Here is a 22,428-nt window from a genome sequence, read left to right as displayed (position 1 = left end):
CCAAGCCAAACCAGTACCAACTGTTCTTAGCTTTAAAATTACAAAACTGGGTATCCTGTCAATAACGTCATTTATTTGGAAGTTCCATGAGAATTTTGTACATATAGATCTCACTCAAAGCGGTCGTTTTAATAATTACCTTAATTATGGTCAAAGGTAATACTGTTTGAAAAATATTGGGAAACGCTGTTCTAATATTAAGTTTCTCTCTGAAAGTTACAATCGATGTGCAACAACAGTTGCTAGTTTGTCTACAATTTTTCAGATTTTCTAGATCTACTGCTGATCTAAAAAACGTGGAAGTAATTTGTTAACATTAAAATGATATTTTTTCAGAGAATGTCAGTCAATCAAACTTACTTAACAAAATTTAAAAAACAATAGTTTTTGTTTGGTTTGTTTATATTGAGGAGCTTGCTTAAAATCACGACCCCTTGAAATTTGCTATTTGACTTCTTTATCAAGTAAGTCGGCAATAAAACGGATCAAACACTTAGAGCATTATGTTTGGTATAATAGGTGGGTTATTTTGAAATTGTGGTGACAAAAGCGTTAATTCTTGGGTAAATTTACGGAGCTTGAACAATTTTTTATATGCGTAACCAAGGGATAGCTGTGCTTTCGTAGTAGCGAGGAAGCTACTTTAGATGACCCATAAGGTCATTCTTAAATTCTATTTTATATTACTGCGATCTGTCTATAATTACTGCGTTAATTTTGATAGATCCATGTTCTCCAGGTAGAACTTATAAAGAAGTTGGAAATACCAATGTAACTAACATCTGAATTCGATGGTTTTGACCTTTCTCTACATAAAATAACAGTTTTCCGTTTAATATTATTGAACACGAATGAAAATGCCATCAAATGATTGAAAATGATATTTTTTGGTCACTTGTGGCAAGATTTGTTCAGGATACACTGTTGCAGCTCGAATGGGAAGTTCTGCCATACGAAGTGTACTCACCATACATGGCGCCTCCTGATTACCCCTCCCTCAGATCGGTACAGCAATAATTGGCTCGCACGCGGGTCCACCAAGATGAAAAAGTGCCAAAATGGGTTTGTGAGTGAACCGCAACCGAACCAATGTAAGTTCTTTCGACATGTTATCGCCATGCCGTCAAAAATATTTTAAAATGGCGTAGAAGGTGAAAACTAGAGCATACCTTTAAATTTGGTTAATGGCCATATAAGATGTAAATATTGTGTTAAACTATTTAAAAGATTAAATTCGCTTCGTTCGGTTAACGGGCGAATAATTTGCAATATTCGTGTATTCGTGTAATTGGTGGTCGATGTATAAAATTTAATATTGCTAAGCAAGGGCAAATAATGGATTTTGGTCGCCAAGCTTGTACGATTTTAAATGATGATAATCCCGTTTTTCTACAATTAAGGGAGTCTTACCGAGTCCGTTAATTACCCAGCACCTCTTGTCGTTGTTGCCTTGGGTATTCTGACCTGCCTATTTATTTTAGATTTCGATTTGCACTACTTCATATTACACAAATTCTTTTTTATTAAATTAAGCTTTCACGTACGTCAAGCTGATGTAATAGATCGGGTTCATTTTCTTTTTCTTTTTGTCTTTCTTTTTTGTATTTACACTTTTCGTGTCGTTTATATGCCATCACCTTCGAATCTCATAAAATTCTCTCTGATTACATTGTCAAGCATTATTATTACAAATTCAAGTAAATGAAATTTAATTTAATTTACATAAACCGGTTGCGTTTTGGGAGATTTGTATGTGACAAGTTAGACACATAACTAAAATCGTAATGAATATTATTGTCTTTGAATTATATGCCTATAAGCTATCAATGTAATTTAATATGAGATTTTATACTAACCTATCGATTGAAACGATATCTTTGCTATAAAAAACGATTATAGCAACTTTTAAAAACCGGAAACTTGAAAGTCTTCCAATTAAGACCGAATTTTCCGAATCTTTTGCTAACGAAGTGTTGTTAATTCTACTATCAGTTGTTAAGATGCAATTGTGAATCCTTCTCTCAAATGCCACACTGTCCTTTCAAATGCAGGTAAAATGGGAAAGAGTTGCAGGTAATGCAAGCGATGAAATGCAACTAAATGCAAGACGTGGAAATCAGGAAATCTTTACGAAATGAAATACAGCAGATTCGGCACTAAACACTCTAAGAGTACATGTAGTGCATGAGGCATAGCTTTAACGAACAACTCAAGTCTCCTTGTTAGCCATTTTGTTGATTGTCTTATGCACCCATCAACTATTACTATATACTCAAAGCACATTTCAGTCAAATATGGCCAAAGCTTCCTAGAATGAAAAATAGCTGAAAAATAGTTGTACCATTTGTTGTTGTTAGCGTTCAATATTGAAAGCTTCGTTAGATTCTAACCGAATTCTGATTTCCTAATTGCAAAGTGTAAGCTTTGCGCGCGCTATGAATGAATGAATGCTTAGCCTAAATTATATTATCGATGCAGTCTATCTTATGAGAACTCACTATATTAGTCAATGCTACATATGTCATAGACCCCCTTGAAAATCTGCAAAAACTTCTTTACTCACCATAGGTTTGCACATCGTCTGGATTTCGGTAGACAGACGTAGACATAATCAAGCAAGCTGCGTCACAGCTTATCTTAAGAAGCCGACCATTAAACGTTACTTTCCTCGTAGCGAGTTTTTCGTCGACTGCATGGTCTTCCTGAAAGTACATTTCCGAGATATTATTTATATTCCTGCAATTTATAGCGAAAAAACCGCAAAAGACTATATATACAAGGGCTATTGAATTTTTCAGAGTCTCTTGAGTAAACGATAAATTTTTTTTCGAAGATGCATTCTCCCTTTTACTACTTAGTTTGCGAGGAAATTCCACGATTTGTTATTCATTTTGTCAAAACGTTGGCTACGAGCAAAATGAAGCGTCAGAGTTCCTACAGACTATATATGTTCGCGAGTCTGAATCGATTTTAACACGTCCGCCTACGTAATGCCTGTTGTAAATAATCTCGTGACCCCAAAAATGAAGCCTTGAAATTTGGCTGATACATTGGACGTACAATGTCGCACGCAGGGCGCTATTGAAAACTTACTCGGTCCACATAGAACACCTAAAGCACCAAAAAAAATGTTTTTTCTTTTCGTTACTTATATGTCAATCAGAATAGACAGAACGATAAAAAGTAATATTTATACACTATGGGTAAGTCTGCAGCATCTTTATGAAAATGGAAGAAATCGGCCATGGCTACTCATGTTTATAGAATATTGAAATTTCATTCATCTGTCGAAACGTTCGCAGCGCCTAGATAGATTCTTCAGAGATCCTATAATGTCTACACGTTATTGATAGATAGACAATTAGAACTGAGCTGAATTTTGAAGTCAACCCAAGCTTTATAAGCCCAGCTGGCATAAAAACTGTTCTTTCAAAAAATGGCTGTTTCAAGTTAGAATTAACGGTACGCTTAAGTAATGAATGCACTCAGGAATTCAGCTTTAGGAGCAACATAAAATATGTCCCATTGGACAACGTACGTACGTCCATGAGAAAAGAGAGTAAATATTGCAGGAGCAACAGCGAGGCGACGCGGCTTGCGATGGAGAATGAAGGCACATATGTTCGAAACAAATTATGAAGAAAAAGCTATCAAGCGCTGCCTAATTGAGAAAACGAATTAAAGAACAATGTGAAGGCGAGTGGCAACAACTCAGCCCATTTCAGCCCCTTGAGAAAAGTAGAACAATAATAATAAATAAAGCAATAAAAATTTCCAAAAAAAAGAAAATCGAAATCATTTTAAAATTGAAAAATGAACCTTCAAAAATAAACATGGAAAAATGCGGGAACAGGCGACCCACAGAATTCGTTTTTTTTCTTCAAGTATGTAGTAGTGAAAGTAATAATAAAAAAGCAACAAAATAATAAATTGAAGATTGACGTAACGAATCATCTGTTTTCCGAATTAATACTTTTACGGAAAAGAATACGAATTTTTCAGAAGTGCCGAGGGATTTAGCTACACTTCGTTGTGTTGTAATTGCATTCGTTTCGAATTTTAATAATTCGCTTGATAATAAATATAAAAGCATTAAAAACGCACGACAAGCAAGGATTCTTAATTCTGGTGGGAAGAAAACGAGTAAGCAATGCCAAGACGTTATTGCATACAAGCTAATGATTTGAGCACTGATGCTGTGCATGTGAATGTGAAGAAATGGATGATAATAAAATATGTAGCCGTGTATATTTTAAAGGGGAACAAAACTAGGCAAAAAAGTGGCATGACTGTAACAGGAAGTACACCCTACACCGTGACACCGTATCCATTTTTTCGCTCTCTGCCTGTCCGCTCAGATCATCGGGGTAACGTGGCCGATACGACGATAGCGGTAAATGCATACGAGCAGAATTTGGAAAGATTTTCTCGTGCGGAAACTTGCGGAGTCGTAGCGTGGCCACTCTTTTATTTCACAGAGCCAAAATAATTGCCCCAGATCGTTATCCAGGATTGGGATGCCAACCTGTAAATGGCCTTAATTTTACGTTATAAATTCAATATATAATTGGATTGAAGAATGGAAGAAAAAATTATTGTATTCTGCACAAAAATATTAGAAATTTTCTAAATATGTTGCCCTTTACCGATACCAAAAGGAAGTAACTCTACTTGTAGGTTTTGTGGCTGTTTTAAGAAAATCGGTGCCGAGGATAATGTTTCTGACGTTCCTGAATTTTACTACACTAAAGTCTGCCGATATAAAGCAGAAGTCAACGCTCTAGTTTTCTTTCAAACCCAGCGATTTTGAACCAACATTAATAAAATTGGAGAGCAGGATATAAATTGTCGCTTAAACATCTGCAATGCTGTCTTCGGCTAAAACGGAACACCTCGTTAATGCGGATATTTCGTCATTTTACTAAAAAGATACAATTATCAAGACTTTGCCTATGGAATTGATCTTAGATTTTCAAAAAGTGAGTCGATCAACTTCTTCTTGAGTCGCTTTGTCGAAGTTGCATTCGAAGATGAGTAAGAATTTTTTCTATTTGATTTGCTTTTCCGTTTTCCGCGTATTTGAATCAATCTACGTATAGCCATGATTTTGCGGCCTTACACGGTATCTGTATATCGTTAAGAATGTAGGTCAATGTGCTATTGCAAATTACTAGATTCCCAGACTGGATGAATCTACTAATGGTCGCCTTCATAGATAAAACATGCCATTCGAAATATATCGTCTTCTGCCATTGGAAACTGGGTGTACCCTTCAGCGAGACCTATTTCCAATAAGAATTTCTTATTCCTCGTGTGCACTGTAGTATCGTTTCTATGAGAAAGTGGGCACCTACATGGAGTTGTTATTATATTTAGTTGGATCCAGCTATAGTCATGCGTCCAATTCTTGAAACTTAACTAACTATCTTAACTCTTGAATTTTTCCCTCTGTTGTATCACAAAACTATTGACCGTCAGAAAACCGCTCAGAAAATTGAATTTCAGACCTTGTTGTTTATTTCAAAAGTAAACTTTATTATCATAATTTTTATTTTTTTATTTTTTTTATTACCCTCTTTGTAGCCAACATGAAGGAAATATGAAAGTTGTTGAAGTTGAAGTTTTATTTTCGACTACAAAGAGAAACAATTTTTCACAATAAACTTTTCCTTTGTTTTTTCATTAATTTTGAAAATCACTTTCTTGACATAATATTTGGGCAATTTTTGAATAAGATGAGAATTTTCTGAGAATCTTAACGAATCCTTTAGAAATAGAAAAAGCTAAGAACAACGCAAAACATTAATTAAGTTGTGAACAAATGCAGATTTTTGTTGATATAAGTGGATAAATAAATTAATTGAAGGCAATGTGAAGTGGCCGATGCGGTTTAGTCAAGCGTTGTGCAACTGTCGCCTTCCGTTGCCACTAGCGTTCATATGAATGGCGGGAGGCATAATGACTTTGATGATCTGCGTATCATCAAAAGATTATAACTGTTATCTGCTAAGAGCGTAGTCGTAGCTAGTAGAGATTGAAAATAATATGATCGCTAATGGTAGAGGAAGGCGACAATTGCACCACGCTTGACGTACCCGCTTTTGCAATTTCCCTTTCCTCCGATTAATTTCTGTTTACAACTACGTCTAAAATTTTCCTCTTCGATAATATTGTTGCTTTGCAACAGCTATAGGATGCGAGTGAACCTCTTGAAATATCTTCAACTCCCTCAAAAATTGGTCAAATCTTTTGGCTTAAGATATGTTGTATTCGAAATTGGTGGACATGAATGAGAAAAATTTATTGGGAAATAATTCGGAAATAGAAAGACCAATACATTCCGAGATCCAACAACATCAATTTCGCATCGTTGATGATGAAAACTGCAGTAATATATACATTCGAATACACAATATTGAAGCTACGCTACGGACCTATAATAGATATAAAAACTATGTGAAGGATCTCGCCGCGGGTCACGAAGATGACATTTGCAGATACATCCCGACTGGCAATTCAGTAATCGGCAATAGCAGATTTACTAGGGTTGTGAATGGTGTGGCCACGTACTTCACATCTTCAAATCTACACAAAAGCAGTATTTTTGCAAATATTCGAGGATCTACGAGGCAGTCCACAAACAAAGATATTCCTACCAAGAAATGCTTGAAAGTAACTTCGAGTAAGCCTCTCAAAAAGAATGGGATCGGGATTGCATTTTACACATTATCATCATGTTGTTAAGTGTATATATATGTGAAATTAATGTAAACGAAAAGTTTTGTTTTCCGGCAATTTCTTAATTGTGTGTTATTTGCAAACGCTTTCATTGGTCAACAAAAGTTAAGCAAGTCGGTAGTTCAATTAAAGTTCCGGCAATGAATGCCACATATGAGACATAAAATAAGAATTTGAACAACGTCAAAGTGTTCAAGATAAACTAAAATACCAAGGGGAAGAAGACAAGTTGAATTTCATCACTGAAACGGTAAATATGAAGCTCAATACCTTCAGTTCCAGTGCATAATAAAATTGAAGAGCATTTTGTAAGTACGGCAGTTAGACGAAGAGCCTGTTCTAATAAAGCTTGAAACAGAACCTGCTTGCCGGGCCAATTGGAATAACGAAAATTCTTCTTCTGTTCTTGTATATCAATCGCTCTTCAACTTTTTCATCGACAAGAGTGACATTTTCATTGAGAAGGCGCCTTTTAATTTCGGAACCTTTACTAGCAAATTTCGTTTTAATGTCGATATTGATTAGAATGTTAACAAATAAAAAAAGTAAAAGTCTGTCTGTCACTCTATTGTAAGAGAATCCGGTAATTCGTGTATATGGTGAAGTTTTCCCTTACGACCAGCTTTTGTTGCCTGATTCTTGTTAAACGATTCTAATGCGATTGGATCACATTGTGTTCTCACACAGTGTTGCTTAACCCCATCTGAGATCAGAGTAGACAAAAGAGCTTTCCTGAAACTTATATGTGTCCGATACTTGAGATGTGACTGCAACGTAGATTCATTACCTTTTTTAACTCACATGCATACCTTCAAAAAACCTTTTTTAAATACCCATGACCGAAAGACGAGGGGTATATTCACTTTATCAAAACGTTTGCAGGCTTAGAAGGAAGCTTTAAAGATCTCACAAAGTATATATATCCTTAATCACCTTCAAATTCAATGAATCGATTTGATCGTGCCCGTCTGTCGGTATGTGTAATGTCTGTTGAACATTCTCCAGGTCTATGGCTGCAAATTCAGCAAAAACATTGGAAGTTCTTGCATGCATGTAGTGGTATTGAAAATGGTTCAAATCGGTCGAAGAGCACACCTACAGTACCAAGTAAAATGAGAACACTGGCGTTTCTCGAAAAGAACAAAAAATTGGTTTTTTGCTCATTGCTTATAAACAACAGCAGATAAACGTATAAAAATTTGAAAGCATATTCCCTGGCCGATGCTGTAGCATCTATAGAAAAATTGAAAAAATTGACCATGCCTGCCCATATTGCAGTGTCTCAATATTTAATTTCTTTTTTAATACCTTTATAACGCCACCTTTATAAAACCACCTTCGTAAATCCCGTAAAGTATATAAATGCTTGGCCAGCTTCGTATTTAAAATACACCTAAGCATGTCCATCTACTCGTCTGTCCATCCGTCCTTCTGCCCAACTGTATCTGTGTAGTATCTGTGTAAAGATTCTCCCTTTAACGAAAATAAAGATATCACCCACAAATTTGCAGTGACACGCCTACAATGCTCACACCACTATGCGACGCAAGATATTTTGAAAATAGAAAAAATCAGCCCCGTCAACTCGGTATTATAGAGCGTGAATGTTTCTTTTTTCACTTTTTTTTATCTCTTTTAGGACAGCGTTGATAGCCTTAAACACTCGGTGACGATCAAATATAATTTTCTTTTTCGCTTATATGTTGCTAAACAAAAAGAAAGGAAATGGATTATATAGTAAATGGGCGTCATATATCTTTATCAATAGATTTATGTCAGACTACAATTAATGGTTACATGTTCTGATGTATCAAACGAATTGACTTTTAGCTGAATATATCCCAATAATCAATAGATTACATGTTTGCAAATCTAGACGTATCGATATGAAGTTAGTACATCTCTAGACAAAGTGCATCCCCGAAAAGCGAAATGAAAAGACGTTAGTGAAACAGCGCCGAGGTAAACTATATTTAATTCCTTCTCTTGTTTGCTTTGTTTATCTCGTTCCAAAGCCCACACAGGTTTCCTCAATTAAACGCTCAAGGCTCTGCTAATATCAACTACCAAATCTAATTGAAGAAATGCTTTCCTCCACTGCTCAATAAGATCTTTGTGTTGACCATTGAGTAATCTGAAGATAATGTGTCAATGTGTGTCGATTAATTATTTTCAATTTACTCCAATCTATCCAAAGCGAGTACAAAAATTCAAGGAAGCATCTGCTAATATATCTGATTGCATAGTCTGGGTAATTTCGAAAACGAGGGCAATCGATCTAGTATTGACGAAACTTTGCGCTGAAATCTTTAGCTGATTTGTGAACTTGGGATAGGCGTGAGTGCAGACGATTAAAGATTACAATTTCTTATGTTGCTAAAATAGCGATAATAATTCCCAAGCCCACTTTAATGTTCCCAAAATTTCTGAGTATTGTTAGCGAAGTTCTGATATTGGCGTGACGACTGAAAGCTATGCTGGACATAATACTGGACGACGGGTCAACAGTATTGCTCGCTACTTGCTACACCTAGAAATAAAGCTCCAAATGTATCCTTGGCCATTCCTTCGCAATGCACTGGAAACAATTTCAGGCACAACTATTTCATAGTTCATGGTGTGATGGGTGAGTCGGTTTGATTGAAAGTTTTGAGGAGGGAGGAAGTTGCTGCTGAAAATAGGCATTTTTTTGATATTGTTTCTATGATATTCTGTTTGTTTGGTTGATTGCTATTTGACGTTGTTAAGGTGAAGTTTGGGTTGGTTTCTTTATCGTTGCTGTTTGGTTCATTTGAAGTTTGTTGCCTTTTTCTGCGAGGAATCGGGGTAAGCGTAGCAATTTTCGACCTCTTCTTGATATCTACGGCGACTTTAACTCATGTTACAGTCATCTTTAGTTTTAGTTTGGTAAATACCAGGGACAATCCTACTTTAAAGCCAGGCTGATTCAAGGACGAGAACATTCGCCAGTATTAAGCGGAGGTAATACGCCGTTAGTATGGGTTGGTTTGCTGTTACATCTTTTTGTTGTGCATATACAGACGTTCTTTCTCTTATTCTTACTTATCGGAAATTATTTGAGTTTTGGAAGGTGATTGAGACAAATGCCTTCGCCTTGTTTAAGGTTTCACGTAATTTCAATAAGATTGGGCATAAAGGATTTGGCCTTTAAAATCTTTTCTGTAACACAGGCACAAACTTTTGTCAAATAAAAGAGTAACAGAGTCAATCTCTGATGAAAAGCCGTCTAACTCTTACTTAATTGCAAATGGACTATAAATTGTCTTTAGATGTAACGACGATAAATTTGTGTCTATTGAAGGAGAGTTATGTGCCGGTAAAAGCAGAATAGGAACTGGATTCGATAAAATTACACACTGGTTAAGGCTCTCATATGGTGGCCTCGGAGTCATAGCGTGATTGATATCTTGACCACAACTTTATAAGCTATCGGAGGCACTCACCAATCCAAAAAAGGATGTATTGAGTTTAATTTTTATGTTTGATCTCTGACGAAAGTTTCAGTTGGAAAATTTTTCAAATTTTCTTCTTTCTTAAGCTTTTTTTGTCGCAGCACTACCCACAACCGAGACCGTTATATATTTACATATGAAAGCCTGAGACTTTAGTGCGCGAGAATTTCGTTTTTATTAATTGCCTTGAATTAAAAACTATTTTTATATAATTTATTTTACACAATTTATTTATTCGCTTTCTGCTGTCCTATCCCTCTTATTTGATAGCCATATCGACGGAATTTTTAAGAAAAATATAAAACAACCATGTCGAGATGTTCACCATAATTAATTGACTATTAAAGCACTTAACTTGTTGCCTTCCACTCTCCAGCTGCTTTTATCAGTTACCCAATTGATTCTATCACTGTCGAATCCAATATATTTTTTCTCAGAATTAACATATTTTCAAACAGATAATATACCTTCATGTTAGGATGGTACCGAATAATTTTTATCACTTTGTTTTGTTTACCCTGTGAGTAATGACTATAGAACGTTAAAAAACTGTTGGTGTGTGCTTCGACCAATGTGGCTCAATGTGGTTCAATAGCAATCTGCATGCAACAGCTTCAAGTGTTTCTGCTAGATTTGAAGTGGATATCTGCGTTTTTGTGACGACTAGAGCGTCATCAGCATACTCTGAACGACATAACAGACGGACACACATAGCTAATCGGATACAGAATCTCACGCTAGTTAAGAATATATATATATTTTATAAGGTCTTCGAAATTTTCTTTTGCTTGTTGCAAACATGATGACAAAATGAGTATCCCCCTAGTCTACAAAGGTATTTAATTTACCGAAATGCTATACGATATCGCATAGAGTATAAAGTAGAGATTTCAACAACATGTAATGAAATAGATAGTAATCCTTTTACATTAGATTCTGACAGGAATAGCGGAAATAAATTATAGTGTGTGTTTATGTGCTTCTACAATACACCTTAAGTATGCTTTTAATTTATTTAATGTGTTTAGTTCTAACACACTTAATTGGTGCAGTTCACTCCGTACCAGATCGATGTGAATACACACACAATAAACACAAAGGAAGATTTTGAGGCTTTACGAAAGAACGTTCTCCGTTTACCTACTTGTATGTATATATGATATAGCTATACTTATATGCACACAAATGCATATGCAATTAATTGCATTAAATATTTAAACGGCGGGATTGTGTGCACTTATTAATTAGAATTATAAGGGATTTATCAAGGTATGCCCTGCATGTGCTTTGATAATTGCATGTCCTGAATATTTGCAAACACCGCAGGAATCTCGTGAATCCGTGCACTAGTAAATGTTTTGTTTTCCTACGAAATATTCATATATGTATGTATGTATGTGTAAAGGAAATTAAACGAGGAAATTTGAAATTTGTTTTAAATGACTTTTGCAACGTGTGTAAGATAACTTAAGTAAATTTTGATATTGAAGACAAAAAGACTTGAGCATAATATTTAGTTTCATAAGACGCGAAACAGACCAAAAATGAAAAAAAAAAAACAACACAAACATTGCATTTCTGCACGTTACCCATAGAATGCGAATACAGTATTGGTTCACGATCGTAACTTTGCTTACACAGAATTTGACACCAAATTAGTTTGCATCTGTTTTATGGTCACATACATTTAGGACAAATATCTTCTCTTTTCTTTGTGTTGTCTATGTCGTTCTTGATCGTAGGTATTTCGTCTATTTTGTAGGTTATGTCCTTTGAACTTAGTGAGGATTATTTCTATACATTATTAAATTTTTTCCCTCATAACTCTTCATGGGGAATACATTTATTACACCCAGTGGCGAAACCATCGCAACGCTCGGAACGAGGCTGCAGAGACCCCGTGCAGCATATGTAAGTCAGGGATCATTCTAATGGACACTACAATAAACCGGAAATGTTGCTAACAACGCTTGGTTGTGTTAAATCAATCATAAATCTTTCTCACAGGGCTACCGTCTCACTAGGTCTATCGTTTCTCTTTTCTAATATTTATTTAGATTGCTAAAGTTCCAATTTAAGCAACGTGATAAAGTGCCGACTGCGAATAATTAGTTGACTCAATGTTTTCTTACATTACTAAATCTTTACTAAAATTAGTGCGACTTTGCTATTGATTCAAAAGACTAGACTTAACTCGAGAACATGAATTCTCTTAAATAATTAAATAAAAAACGATCAACCTATAACCTGGCTGAGCATCAAATGGATTTATCTTTGGCCTTCCCCTCGTAATTAAGTTAATAATCGTATCGCCGACACTACTTCCTGAGATAACCTTTAACGTCCCGAATTCTTTCTCTAGGAATTTTATCTATATAAAGCTGAGTCATATTGGGGATACAATTATCATGAATTTTTCAATCCATTCAAAGGATTTTGCAAAATTCTAAATGATATCTATTACATAACCTCAATATCGGATTCTTTAAATTTTATCCAATCAACATTGCTTAGTACGCATGATATGCGTAGGTATGTGGCTATCTGAATTAACTTCTAATCTTGACGTTCTGGAAAATTATGTGTATTTGTTTGTTATTATCGGTTACCAAGGTGGTTGCAACCGTCTGACCTTTTCAGATCTGTACTAACTTGGGCTAAGCCTCTATGCTTGTTTTTTTTTATTTTCTTTCTTCTTCACTTCTGTTTATGGACTTTATATAAGTTATCAATAATAGTTAGCATATGATTTATTTCCAAGGGTCAATTGAATCCGGGCGATACTTTATTTTGACGAATATATCGCCTTTGAATTTGTAAAAATATTGAAATTTCTTAAACCCAGATTGATATTGGAAATGCGCCGAATCTGTTAAAAAGTACGTCCACTGCAGACCATAACAAGACAAAAAAGTTAACTACGCATGTTATCTGTAGAAAAATGGGGAAAATCGGCCCCGTCAGCCCAATATTATAAAATATAGAAATTTAATTGTTTGTCAGGTTCAGATACCCTACAAAACGGATACGTTCTTGATCAATATCCAATACCGAATTTATCGAGGAATGTCTGTTCTTCTGTCTGTGAGTCTTTGTGGATCCATGTGGTAAATATTCTCCTAATCGCAAACGTTAAAAACTCGGCAAACACATTGAAAGTTAAGGCAGGCAAGTTTGTGCCTGTGTAAATTGCTAAAACCCATCGACCGATATGGTACGCTCCCGTTACATCGTGAACTAAAAGAATGTTTTTCTAAAATAAACAGAAAAGTAGGCGTTTTGTGTATTTTTCATATCCTAAGATCGCGATAGCGATAAGGATTTTCTTGTCTATTCTGTGCGTACTATAGTCTCTGCACAAAATTGGGAAAAGTCGACCACGCCATTCTGTACCGGGTGTCAATATTTCATTTTTTTTCAAAGAGAAAAACAGGGGATATAAAAAATTTGCACACAACCGAATATAATTTGTTGTTTTATTTAGTTTACTCTAAAGAAAGTATATCGGTTGCGGAAATGGAAGTTCTTTAAATATTGACTATCTGTCTAAAAAGTCGAAATATAAAAATTTTGTTTGTTCGCGGCTGAACCATCTTTATCAAAAAAAAAAAAAAAGGAAATCAATTATTTTCTATTCTATTGGGTGGAAGTAGTCGACTTTTAAATTTTTATAGTAGTACTGTAAGGTCATCCATAGACCAAACGCGCCAATTTTTATCGTTTTCTCTGCTGTAATTACTGAGAGTAACAAGCGAGCAAACTTTTCCAGTATTATGGACGTACCTTCCGACCGTTTTGGTTCATTTCCGATGCTAACCAGCGTACAACTTCCAACACGCGTAAGTTGCGCTTAAACCGATTCAGTGTATGATGCTGATCCAGAATCACGAATACATATACGGTTGGAGAAATGAATATGCCTTCTGGCCTTCAGTTATAGGTATGAAAGACGAAGGAAATGTGCTGATGCCATAATAATAATAATAATTGTTCGTTCGCGGGTTAACACTCAAACAAACGATTTGCTATAACAATATTTGCTGCTCGGAACGATATGGCGGTACCTTATGATTTGTATTGCTCTCAGTGATTGTAAGAGACCAAATGATCACTCTACTCCACGAGGAGAAAGCACAGCTCCGTGTTAAACATCGTCTGCTCAAAATCGGCAAACGGTTTGTTTTGAGCAACAAAAATTATCTCTAAGTGTGATCATTATTTTATTAAAAATTGCCCGCAAATCTATGAACAATAAAATTTCATGCTACGCATTATCTTATGACTAATGAATACGACTTGGGATACTATTTTTCAATCCACAAGATAGACACTTCTCCACACTCCCAATAAAAAAGCACGTGTAAACAATTGTCCTTTTCGTGGGCCCTCTTATGGGCTAATTTGTTGTTTTAGTAACAAAAATTGAATAAAAAAGAAAATGTGAAAAAAATATATATATACATACTTTCCAAATTTCCTAGCGATAATTTTTTGCGAACTTCCTGTTATGAAGCATTTTTCCTTAAATTAAATCTTTTACTACCTACTTCTTGATTTTTTTCTTACGTACTTATATTAATATTACAATATGTAATGTCATAGCGCATATTCACTTGAAAACACAAAATTGTATGTGCTACTGGCTTGCAAACGTTTGAGAGAATTCGATGTCTAAGTCAAGAAAGTATTAACACAATCTTTACCTCGACAAACAATGAGAATGAAAGAGCAAGCAGTCAAATCGCTGCTAATAAGCGGCGTTGCACAACCACACAAAAGGTCCTTAGTAATCTCCTAGTTTGCATTTTGAATCTAATGTTGAGCCATCTTGTCATTTAGTTGTCTGCGCTAAAACACACAAAGTTGAGTTTGAACGACCTGCTTTCCCATCGAAGATCAATGCACAAAATTCGGAATTTTCCGTTGTTTTGAAAATAATCAAAGCAGCATCACTGATGCCATTGTGGCTCGTAAAAAATTTATGAAAATGTCATGAAAGTGTCTGTGATATAAATGTTGCCTTTCTTGATAAATAATATGCATTCTTTTTTATGTGTCAATCCCGAGAATTATTGATTGACGTGGTTTACCGTCAAGGTATTGAATAAAAACTTGAAGTTAGCGTTGCATAAATTCGCGTTTATTTCCGATTTGAAATTTATCATTTTTCACATGCAACTACGTAACCCTGTTGAGCATCAATTTATCCCATCTATCGATGGGAAATACAATAGTAAATAAGTGAAAGTAAATAAACCAAAAATAAATTTGCAAAAATTCTTCTTTTTTTTTTTGTTGCGAAAGCTAACCTTTTTAAAAATACGAATAATAAATTCCATTTTAATTAAAAGGATTTCAAAAACTGAGTTATATCAAGCACATGAGATATTAAACGGAAACAAGTAACAAAACTGCATTCACTTTTATACGGATGTCGAACACCCGTCATGTAAGATTAACATATGAAAATATGTGAAAATTTTGTTCAATTTTACAAAACTCCACAGCAAGACACCGGCTATGATATCAGGAATTGGAGTCACGAGCTTAAGCGATGAGTCTTCTATGCAGCTGATAGAATTTCCGAAAAAAAAAATATCCAATGAATAACAAACTTAGTTAACTTATTTGCTTTGACATTAAAAATGAGCTGCAAAACTGCTTTCCGGATTTTATCAACCAATTAACAATATATGTGCACCACAAACTTTCTGAGAAATTACATCATAAAAAACAATTTTCAACATTTCATTTTATTACACCCTATACCACTTTTGGACGCGGTACATATTAAGTTTGTATGGGCGAACGTAACACCCAGGAAGACTTGAGGCACAGCCGCCTTTTATTATATCGATCGATTCAGAGAATGATTTTGAAACTGAGCTAAGCTTGCGCGTCCATCTAATGGCTGCCCATGTATCCCTGTATTTAAAGTGCAAGTCCTAATTTTCGCGAAATTTTGATGACATTTACTATACAGACGAGCGCTATTCACGCTATGGTTCGCATCGGACCAATTTGTCGACCACTCGACGCCTCATTTTGATGAGTCGTTGTAAGAAACAAGTAAAAACATTTTAGCTCTACGCTACTTTACCTGGTACAGTTTCGTTTAATTAATAATATACCAAAAGTCACATAATTTTTCCAAGCAAAAGTATACTTTTGAAGAAAGCCCGAATATTGTAGAATGTCCAAAGCATGGCAAGCCGGGAAATTTAATTCATTTTGCAAAAGTTCTATTGCTTCTCAGGTTCCGTCATAAAAAAGTAGGATTAGGCTTACTTTTAATGATAATCCCTATATATGTTGGCGTCTGAAAAGTAGACCTATGTGACCCAAATTCTTTACCGGTAATTTTTTTTGCTAAATTGGAACATTTTCTTTGCTACTTCGCCAAAACATATTAAATATTAAACCTACTTACCATAAAGGATTTAGTTTTCTTTGGAGTCAGTTATATGAGAGGGGATTCAAAAACTTTCGCCAATCGAACAAAATCTTCCAATAACAATTTAAAATGCTGAAGTACTATTTATTACTCAGCGAGTTTTTCCGAAAAATTTTGCAAAATTTCCAATTGTTTTCTAGACGACGACTTTTCAAAATAATGCTTTATCTAGGGTGAGGGCCAGTCCGAATCATTTTCAATAGTGTTGGTCCTTGGGTGGAAAAATTCTAGTGTGCCGAATTGCATCAAAATACATATCTTCAAAATTGTGACCTGTAGATTGGGCACGCATCCGACGGATAGATAAACAAGCTCTGATCAATTCCGAAAGTGTCTTCAAATCAATCGGTATAATGAAAGGCGGATCTATCTTAAGTATTTCCGGGCATTACGCACGTCCGCACAAACTTAATATAGCTTGTACCACAAGTTGTGTAGGGTATAAAAATAGTCTATATTTTAAAATTTCCCGAAAATGCGCGCTTAGTAATAATATTTCGGCTTTCTGACTTGGCTTGAAATTTTGAATCGTATAAAGCAATTTTTTGAACTCTGTAGAACGGTTTCTACAGATACTAAGTGTTTATTTGCATTGTAACCAGGCGTACCTTTCAATGTTCCCCGATGAAAATTTATTCATTATAATATTGGATAATATTGGATATAAAAATTGACTTTCTAGTTCTTGGAGATTTCTAATGAACAATAAAGTTTTATAGGCGAAAAGGGTCTAATTTTTAAATATTATGATGGAATTTTATCCTAGGAAATTCGAATCACATAGCCGGCTGACTTCTTTTTCAAGATATCTCAAAATGATAAATGTGAAAAAAACTTGTCCGTGAGCGTTAGACTTTTATCCACATAAATGTGCGTTCGAGCTTGTATTCACGAGATGCTGAAAAAATGAAAAAAAAAAAATTCGCGGATAAATTAAATTTGGGGACTTTGTAAAGCTCAGTGCCCGAGACCAATTTCTTCCATGTTTTTCCATATTTGTACCGTAGGATTAACTTCAAAACATATTTAGAAATTTTTATCGTTGTATCTGTTGCGGTTTACGAGTAATGGGAAGCAACCCGTAAAGGAGAGATTTATATTATATTGTAGATGGGTCCTTTCATTGTTTTACCCTTTCTTCGATATCAACCAAGCCGCGTTCTTGAAAATTTGACCCCGATATCTTAACTTATGTAACTGCAGACACACACAAAGATGGACAGATGGATTGACGGAAATGTCTTTACCAATTTCGAATTTCGTACTGATCACAAAGGTACGTATGCTTTATAGGACCTTTAAGGCTTCCTGACACAAACGCTTTGACAAAATGTATACACATCCAAATTTCGATGATGAGCATAAAGTTACATGCTTTCTATGTTGGTTTTTTTTTTTTTTTTTTGAAAGCAAATTTTATTTATTTATGAAAAGGAAATTTGTTAAGTGAAAATTTGGTATCTATGCATTTGTATAAAGGTCCGAATGAGATATTTTTGATATGCCAACATAGGGGCAATATAAACAAACAACAAATCGTGTGCATACATCTGCAAATGAGTAAATAGACAAATCAAAAAACTGCCATTTGGCTTTAACAAATTAAAAAAATTTAAATAAATAAATTCAAAGTATTTTCGGTGAAAGTTTTTCCTTTATTTTTTTTTTCTGGTAATGGCAAACATAAGAATCGGAAGACAAAAATAATAAATCAAAGTATTTGCATTAAAAATGTATTTTGCATATTTTTATTATGAGTGTAATATGAAGAATAAACAAAGAACGCATTGTGTAAGTAAGAAAGTAAAGGATTTAAGTCTACTTTGAGAGAAACTGCTTTTATCTGCCACATTACTCATACATAAGGTATTTTATTGAAGGACTGTTTAATTGATCGGTTGGAATAATTTTTGTACTGAAACTTTGAGGTGGCTTTGATTAGGATATTTTCCAAAACTAATTTTGACTTTTACTGTATTTGACGAGCAACGGTTGCAGAGGGATGTCCATAGCTCTGGGGTTTAACTCTAGGCTTTCTAGTCGCTCCGTCCCAAGAAAATTTGTAAAGTTAAGGAAACAAAACTGTACGACTTTCGATATAATTTAGATGATATATATATATATATATATTTATAGATCTGTTGCGAGTTTATTTGGCTAAGTGGTCACAATAACGGAGGCGAGCACGGCACAACGATGATGGCTTGAATAATTGCAGAATGTTGCGGTTGATGTTACAATTTGTGCACTACAAAAAAGCGATGAAAAGATATAGAAAGAAGTCATCACAGAGGACGCGGTCGCACGGTTATCGCGATTAATTTCATTTACTGGTATTCAACATAAGGATTTATTGACCAGATACCTGGTTTAGCTGTTTTACACGGTTCTATGATAGGATATGTGCTTCAGTAGCAGTTGCTTGTAGTCCTAAAGGAAGCGCTATGCATGAAGGAAGTTCTAGTCTATTCCAAGGGGAATTTAAACTGGTACCCTGGTGGTCTCTGCCACTCTGCTTTCTCTTTCAGTCTTCCTTAGGTACTTCCTAGCTATCTAACAGAATTCTACGAGTGGTGAACTAGCAGTTTCTGCCATTGTGAACTACCCCTTAACCCTGGATGAGTTTGTCGTCCGTTTGACCTCATTGCCGTACCCCTAACGAAAAACCACACTTTAATTTGTACTTACCTCGCTGACTTCTGAAGACGAATTAAATAACGATCAATGTTCGCGTTTTTTACGTTTCCATTGTTGTACCGCTTTCATTTGTGCAATGAGTATAATCACATACTTATGTAAGCTAGTGTTGGTATGCATGCACTTGGAGGTAATGGGTATAGGTATACAATATAGTTGGCACTTGCATACATGAATGTATTCATAACTTGATCTTAGCAGGATGACTTATATGTATGAGTATGTAAAACGAGTTTGATATAACAACGGTGATCAATTAGCTGAAGCATGGGATGGTTAATTTATGCTCAGTTTAAGCATGCAATAAAAATGATCAGATAATTTTTATGGCAATATACGCACTGTTTGCCAGTGTGAGTAACTTAACGCAAGATTTCGTAAGTACCTATGCATAAACTATTTGAAGGAAAATCTGTGTAGGGTGAGAGCGAATATTGATAATGATACAGCGGGTAATATCCAACGCGATTAGTAAACTCAAAAGAAATTCAAGAAAAATTTTTGAGTACGTTGAACCTATGTATACTAACAACGTATGGACTAAGGTTAAACAGTAACAATTTAGAGAACGAAATGTGTATGATAACGATTATGGATTAAACCGTAGAGTTGGGAAACCAAACGTAAGTAGTAATAAGAATGTTTTAACAACAACAAATACGGGCGATGTGTGCGTGAACTATGCAAAAAATAACAATAATAGCCTATCGTATAAACACAAAGATAACCGTAGGTATGCAATAACTGCGGGTGCATAAGTTGTTCAAGTGATAGTTAGAGGGAAGACGTGGCGAATTAGAGCGTAACGAGGAGGCTATGTCGTCGCACTGTCTCGAAAATTTATTACAAAATTTGTATTTAATTATCTTAAATTTGCACTCATCTAAAACTTTTTACAAGGACGAATCTGGAGAACCTTGTGCAATGCGGATTCGAGATTTTCCTTCGCCATATGTCAAAAACGAATTGCTGTGACATTTTCCAAGAGAGGAAGTTGACTAATTCAGTTCTGTAACTGAGTGAAGACTTATTATATACTTCCTAGTCTATATAAGCGTCGGAAATATCTCCTATCCACAACTCTTTGCTTAGTCTGCTATATTCCAAGCTGATAGCAGAGCAGAAATAACACCTCGATCAAGTCGACCGATTTCTTCCCCCATTATTATATTCGTAGGGTAATTTTTCTTACTGACTTGGTGTAACAACTTTCTGGTAGTTGCTTGCAATTGGATTGGCTTACTTAGCTCTAGAGTTACATTATAGGGCTTTTAGCGACAATTAGGTTATTATCCAATAATACTTTCCAGAAATAAACAACGTGTAATAAGAAAGTGTAAGCAAAGAAATTGTAAGGTTGTCAATAGACATAAGATTCAACATAACGTTATTTACTTATGGTGAGCAATTGTTGCAATTACATAAATAAATGCTTGGTCAAGTTGTTCAAAATCCTATTTAAAGTATGTATATACCGAAAACGATGAAAGAAGGTCCAACTAGAACAAAAAGGTCTTTATATCAAAAGAAAAATCCCTGCCACTGGCATATAATAGTATGAAGCAGTTCTCTTCTTTTTTTTTGTTTTTTTAAATATAATATATTTTTAAAAAATAATTGTATTTTAATTATTAATTTTTTAATCAGAAATGAGAACAATTCTTGCTTGAATGCATGTGTGAATAAGCCATGTACGCATGAATGCCTTTTGAAACAGATTCTTTCTTAACAAAGAAATTGTTTTATTTACATTGTAAAGCATTCGAGAGAGCAGTAACCACAGTTTCCTTAAAAATGTACGATAAAATCTTGCTTTAAATGCTAAGCTTAACTTCACCTTACCTCATGGGCAAGCAAATTCAATCTCCGTATAGCGCATTCGGATATATATATAGAAAAGAAATATTTCTAATTTTTTCACAGTACGTGAATCGCAGAGAACGGAGAAGTAAATTAAAACTGCGCACCTTTAACAAAGACGTAAGATGCCTCAAAGATGCCTATTACAGCATAAAGACTATCATGGCTTCGAAAAATTATTTTACAAAGCAGAAGAGTTAAAGCGCAATTTTCTTGCGGAATACTGAGCTTTCATGTGAAAAGGACCAAAACAAATTTAGAAAAATGTTCGCATAAAACGAGGACTTACTTTAATTTGCATTACATATCCAAATGCATAGCAAACAAAAGCGCAAAAATGGCTACAACAATAATCAAAACAGTACAAAAATATATTACATTTTTGAGAAATAAATAAAACACATGAAACTAAAATTACGTACGCACGTAAGGACTACGCACAACGCAAAATTTTGCGGAACTCTTATCTTAAACAAAAATTGCAGCAATTTCATCATAGTTTCAAATTTTTCTTTTACTCAAGACTTTACTAAGACATCCCATAGGACAATTTCAATATTTACACTGTTCAAAAATGTCGATTAGAGGGCCTAGAAAGAATTCATATTTCTAAATAGACTTTGACACCGAGTCCAAAGCGATTGCGCTTCTTCAATCCGATCGCGGAACCACTGAAAACAGAAAACATTAGCTTAAATCCTTGAATTTATTGAAATCGTAAATTTCAAGTTTTTTTCTGGCCGGGCTATGTCCGAAAATCGAATAAAGGCGATGAGTAATGGGTAGGTAAGCCCGCATGCATTACTTATATTGAAATCCTTTTCCTTCTCATGACTTACACGACTTTTTCGTAGTTTTCGATTTATGATCTTGAGTGCTCTTATTAACTGATTGTCTTCTAGTTTGGGTTTCTTCACAATTTTTCCCTTTGCAGGTTATCATCACATGTGTAAGTAAAATCTTTCAAAGTCTCCCATACATTTATATAAACACTTCACTCAACTTCATTCTTTAGTTGAACGGATAAGTCTAAGCTTCCAGTAGAGGGCATAATAAAGACCTCTGCAATCTAATTTCACATAATCATCACTTCTTCTTATCAATTTAAGATATCCGAAGAACCTGTTTTAAGATTTGCCCAAAACCATTATTAAAATACTTTCTTACATTTTTTTTCTGCGAGGAACTTCAATGTAAGAACACGGA

Source organism: Glossina fuscipes, unplaced genomic scaffold, assembly GCF_014805625.2.
Source record: "Glossina fuscipes isolate IAEA_lab_2018 unplaced genomic scaffold, Yale_Gfus_2 28, whole genome shotgun sequence".
In the NCBI taxonomy this organism is placed as follows: domain Eukaryota; kingdom Metazoa; phylum Arthropoda; class Insecta; order Diptera; family Glossinidae; genus Glossina; species Glossina fuscipes.
The sequence above is the reverse complement of the archived record's forward strand: the minus strand, read 5'-3'. Positions refer to the sequence as shown.